This window comes from Papaver somniferum, chromosome 6, assembly GCF_003573695.1.
Source record: "Papaver somniferum cultivar HN1 chromosome 6, ASM357369v1, whole genome shotgun sequence".
Taxonomy (NCBI): domain Eukaryota; kingdom Viridiplantae; phylum Streptophyta; class Magnoliopsida; order Ranunculales; family Papaveraceae; genus Papaver; species Papaver somniferum.
This window is the reverse complement of record NC_039363.1, coordinates 110,211,505-110,217,585: the sequence shown is the minus strand read 5'-3', so window position 1 is coordinate 110,217,585 and position 6,081 is coordinate 110,211,505. Positions and strand designations below refer to the sequence as shown.

General features: G+C 36.8%; 1 pseudogene; it reads right to left on the bottom strand.

Annotated features, from left to right (window-relative positions):
• Window positions 1–2,533: 2,533 nt before the first annotated feature.
• Window positions 2,534–2,633, bottom strand: LOC113292189 (annotated as a pseudogene).
• Between the last annotated feature and the right edge of the window lie 3,448 nt (window positions 2,634–6,081).

The following is a 6,081-nucleotide window of genomic DNA, read 5'->3' as shown; positions in this document are numbered from 1 at the left end:
CTATCTCCACCCCTACATTGGATAGGGGCGACCCTTTCTTCTTCACGTTTTAAAGAGAGAAAAATGGCGGGAAAATAAGCTGGTTTGTTGCGGAATTTTCAAGGCGAGATTTGGAAGGGATTCTGTCGGAGTTTTACGTGGAGTTAGATTGGACTATCCTGTTACACTCAAACAGGGTTGATAGGTGTTTTCGAATCATAAAAAAAGGGGAAGTTTACACTGTTTTCTCGGTGAACAAGGGAAGAAAGTTTCTCGGGATTTGGTGGATTATATTTGGCAGTTGCGTGAAGGTTTGGGAGGAGATAACTTCTGATATATTTAACTCTATCTAATATTGGAAAGAGTAGGAAACAAAGAGACGTCTACGAGCTAAAAAGAGAATAAAAATTCCGAGACTTTTGGAGGAGGAAAAGAAAATTCAGTCAAGAGATATCAGGTCTGCTGGGTATATAAGGGTTCCTTCAAGTCATAAGGAACGTTACGCAACCTTAGGAGAAGTTTATAACCCAACAGAGAAGAATCGGTCGAGTTGCAGAGCGAGTTACACCAGCAGGAGAAGAAGAAGAAGCTGAAGAACAAAACACCATTCAAAACAGTCGTTCTGTCAGTCTTAATATCTCAACACTTAGGCGTCTCAATTTGTAACACTACTACAGTAACCAACAGTTCTCTGTAACAGTTCGTCCTTTGTAACAACTTTTTTGTAGCGCCAATAAAGCGTTGCAAACTGCCTGTTTTGTAGGTTTCCTTCCTTTTAATCAACTTTTGAACCATAAACCAATATTTTAAGCAAGTGATTAATATGAGGAGCTAAACCTCATTTTTGAGGCGATATATGAAGCTATTTTTCCAACAAAAAGTGGTATATTCTATTTTATCTTTTTATTTTCAATTATTATATGATTATTTGCCTTGATCGAAAATTGTTTGAATGATTTTTGTTAAGCAATTTTTATTTCTTTTGATAGAGCATGCTTGGACCTAGGTTTTTGATGTTCTATGCTTCGGATTTACACTTGTTATTTTGAGAATCTACTTGTTGCAATAGTTTATAATCAAATTGAATGAGAAAATTGCATGAATATAAATATTGGATTAAATCACTTTGAACTTGGAAAATAGTGGAATCTTAGCCTCAGTTTTATTTTAATATTGATATCATCTTTGATTGAGTTCGCTACAACTTTTAGTGTGTTTTATATTTTAGTTTTAGAATTTAAGTCTAAATATCATCCTTCGCAAGTCTGAGAATCAAATCTCTTTTTACCACTATCTATAAACATATCAATTTTTGGCGCCGCCGACGTGGACTTGCTTTTAGGATTTTAGATTTATTTTTCTTTTATTTTTTAGGTTTTTATTATTTTTGTTCTATTTTACGTTTTTTGGGTATTTATCTTTTGTCTACCGGTTTTGGATCATAAAGAAAATTAAGCGAAGGAGTTTGGTGATTTCGTAAAGACTTGGAGCTAAAGATTAAAGCGAAAAGAACGGAAAAGAAGACAATTTTATTTTTTTAGGGTTTTGTTTATTTTATTTTTTTAGAAAACACAAAAAAAAATGTATTAGGGTTTAGTATTATTTTTGTATTTTTTCCTTTCTTTTTGGACTTTGGACTTTAAACTTTGGGACATTATTTTTTTTAAACCCTACGGAAGAGTAATTTTAAATATAAACTATTTGCAGAGAAGGACGGCGATTACGATATCGCCTCGGCCCCTCGGGTTCGTACATGACATAGGAGTCGTGGACCGAGTCGACTACAACGTTTCATACCCCGTCTGGTACGGGAGGTAAGATTCTAAACACTCGCGAATCCCCTGTCAGCGAGTTACTGGACTCCTTCGTATGCTTATATCGTACCTAGTTTCTTCTTGGAAGAGTAGAAGCTGATCTAGAAACAATCTAAGTGGAGCCATCATGCTTTTTGTTTGCTAGAAATCAATAGGTTTGATTTGGTTGAGTCGGTCTTGATTTGTGATTTCTTACCCTTTCCAATTTAGGAAATTCTTTTGTATGCCTAAACGTAGAAGAGACCCTCTAGGTCGATTTGTTAGTTCTAAGAATATCGAATACCTTAATTTAGAAATTCCGATTTTTGAAAAATACAGTTTTGTTCGTCCGCCTTTACCTGAGGACAGAATCCCTATTACTCTGATAGCGCCAGAAATGGAAACTTTGAAAACTTTGTTAAATCCGACTAGGACTACTCGTCCCTCATGTATCAGGTTAGCTGACACGGAAGCAAATTGTGAACTTAAACCTGGGACATTACAGATGCTCCCAATATTTTTAGGAAAAGAAAATGAAAACCCCTATTTCCATGTTAAGGATTTTGAAGAAATTTGTAGTATCCTAAAAATTAGAGATCTTGATGATGATGCTTTGAAACTTAAGTTATTCCCTTTTTTCCTGAAAGATAAAGCCAAATCGTGGCTATATAGTTTGGCTTCTGGGTCAATTGAAACATATGAACAACTTACATATACCTTTTTGAACAAGTTTTTCCCTAGGCACAGAACATCGTCTATTAGGACGCAAATCTGCAAGTTTTCTCAACAGGAGGGAGAATCTTTGTATAGGTATTTGGAAAGGTTCAATGATCTATTATCCCAATGTCCTCATCATGGTTTAGAAAAGGTTAGGTTAGTTCAGATCCTTTATGAGGGTTTAGACTATTCCACGACAACCATAGTAGAATCTATGTGTACAGGTGGGTTTGAAAACCAAACAGTTGATGAGGCGATGACATTTTTGAGTGAAATCGCCGAAAAGACCCAACAATGGGAAAATAATAGGGGACCCCGGAAAACAATTCTTCTAGGCAGAGGAAACGTTAATAGGGTAAAAGGAGGATATGAATCAGATGCAAAAATTGCTGCTATAGCGAAAAGGTTAGAAGCTTTATAAGTGGGTCACACTAGTGGTAGATTGGAGCCTTTTTGGAAAGGCCAGAATAATGAAGAGCAAGCCAATGGTCTCTATAATAACACTAGATTTGATAATTGTCAAAAGTTTGGCCCATATTCAGAAACCTATAATCCTGGTTGCAGAAACCATCCAAACTTTTCTTTTTCTAAGGGCTAGAGTCAAAGTCAGTTTAGTAATTCTAATGCTCCCCCAGGTTTTGGTTACACTAAGAATTCATCAGGCCCATAAAATAAAACGACTAGCTTAGAGGAATCTATTAAGATGCTACCAAAAAATCAGGATATGTTAGCACATAACCAAATTATTTTTCAGCAGGAAACCAAGTAGAACTTTCAAACTAATGCTCAGAGCCTTGCTAAGTTATAACTTCAAGTCGGCCAAATAGCTAAGACCTTAAGTGAGAGAGATAACGGAAGGTTCCCTAGTCAGACTAATCCCAATCCTAGAGGAGTTCATGAAGTAGGTGCAAATCCATCGAATGAGTTGAATGATATTAGAACCCTTAGGAGTGGTAGAGTAGTAGACAATCAGGTAACCATGCCCGATAGTGAACATACTGTAGTTCACCCCTCAGGACCATTAGCTGAGGAGACTGATAAAGTTTCTGATGATGTGAATTCGGTTCCTGAGAGGTCTGATTCTGTATCTAGAGCCCCATTTCCAACTATTAGTACCAACAAAAGATGAATCGAGCTTTAACGACATATTGGAGATTTTTAAGCAAGTTACCATAAACTTTCCTTTATTAGATGCAATTAGGCAAATTCCTGCTTATGCCAAGTTCCTTAAGGATATGTGTACGCGAAAGCGAAAACTTAGCGTCCATAAGAAAGCCTTTTTAGCTAGTCAAGTAAGTTCAATCATTCAGAAGACCACAACTCCAAAGTACAAAGACCCAGGTTCCCCTACCATTTCTTGTACAATAGGTAAACACCGGGTAGAAAAAGCTTTACTTGACTTAGGAGCTAGTGTGAACTTACTTCCGTACCATGTGTACTTACAACTAGGACTTGGTGAAATGAAACCTACTCATATGACATTGCAGTTAGCTGATAGGTCTGTTAAAATTCCTTGAGGTGTTATTGAGGATGTTCTTATTAAAGTCGACAAGTTTATTTATCTAGTGGATTTCGTGGTCCTAGATACCCAACCTGTCCCCGACCCAGATAACCAAATACCTGGGATTTTAAGTCGCCCATTTTTAGCTACGTTTAATGCGATCATTAACTGTCGAAATGATGTGATGAATTTATCTTTTGGTAATATGACTATGGAGATGAACATTTTTAATGTCAGTAAGCTACCTTATGAGCTAGATGACACATGTGTTGAAGAGGTGAACATGATAGAAGACTTAGTTCAGAGTCATTACAAATATTTTGTCTGAAGACCCATTAGAAAATTGTCTATCCCATTTTGGTTTAGATTTTGACGACGATAGCACTATTGAAGAAGTGAATGCTCTATTAGATTCTACCCCTGTGTTATACACTGATAGATGAAAAGCTAGGTTTGAACCATTACCAGTTTCTGAGACTACCCTAATTCCTTCTTTAGAAGATCCTCCTAAGTTGGACCTTAAACCACTACCAGATACCCTGAAGTATGTGTTTTTAGGACCATTTTGAGACTTTACCTGTGATTGTAGCTTCCGATTTGGATAGTGATCAGGAAAGTAGGCTAGTAAAAGTATTTCAAGACAATAAGGAAGCTTTAAGGTGGACTATAACAGACATTAAGGGTATAAGTCCTACTGTGTGTATGCATCAGATTCATTTAGAAAAAGACTCCAAACCTTCTAGGGAGATACAACGTCGACTGAACCCTAACATGAAAGAGTTAGTTCGAAAAGAGGTGCATAAGTTGTTAGATGCGCGTATTATCTACCCAATTTCAGACAGTAAGTGCGCCAGCCCTGTTCAGGTTTTCCCCAAGAAATCAGGTATCACTATAGTCCATAATGATAATAATGAGTTAATCCCAACCCGAGTGACCACGGGATAGCGTGTATTTATTGACTATAGGAAATTGAACAACGTCACAAGGAAGGATCACTTTCCCCTTCCTTTTATCGACCAAGCGCTAGAGAGATTAGCTGAACATAGTCATTATTGCTTATTAGATGGATACTCCGGATATAATCAGATTGTTATTTCCCCAGAAGACCAAGATAAAACCACTTTTACCTGTCCCTTTGGTACCTTTGCGTATAGACGCTTTCCTTTCCGGATATGTAATTCCTCTGCGACTTTTCAGCGTTGTATGATGAGCATATTTTCTAATATGGTAGAATGGTTTTTAGAAGTCATTATGGATGATTTTTCAGTGTTTGGTTCATCTTTCGATGAGTGCTTGCATCATTTGACATTAGTGTTGACTAGGTGTAAGGAAAAGAATTTAGTGCTTAATTGGGAAAAATGCCATTTCATGGTTAAATCAGGAATTTTATTAGGGAACATCGTTTCTTCAAAGGGTATAGAGGTAGACAAAGCCAAAGTTGACCTTATTAAGACTTTACAGGTCCCAAAAACCGTAAAAGATATTAGGTCATTCCTAGGGCATGCAGGTTTTTACCGTCGATTCATTAAGGATTTTAGCTTGATTTCTAGACCTCTTTGCAATTTGCTTGCAAAAGATGTTAAGTTTGTCTTTGATGATGCTTGTTTAGAGGCTTTTGAGAAGCTTAAGAATTTACTCACTACTGCACCGATAGTCCATGCACCTAACTAGAACCTACCCTTTGAAATAATGTGTGATGCTTCAGATTATGCTATAGGCGTTGTGCTAGGTCAGCGAGAAAACAAATTACTTCATGTGATTTACTATGCTAGCAAAACTCTGAATGATGCCCAAATGAACTGTACAACTACCGAGAAGGAACTGTTAGCCATCGTATTTGCCTTGGATAAGTTTAGAGCCTACTTATTAGGTTCTAAGATCGTAATTTATAATGATCATGCTGCTTTCAAATACCTTTTGTCTAAGAAGGATACCAAACCTTGATTTATTAGATGGATACTTTTATTACAAGAATTTTTCCCAGACATTAGAGACAAAAAGGGTGCAGAAAATATAGTAGCAGACCACTTGTCTAGGCTAGTTGTTAGTTCCCATAATGATTCCCTTCCTATAAGGGATAGCTTTCCTGAT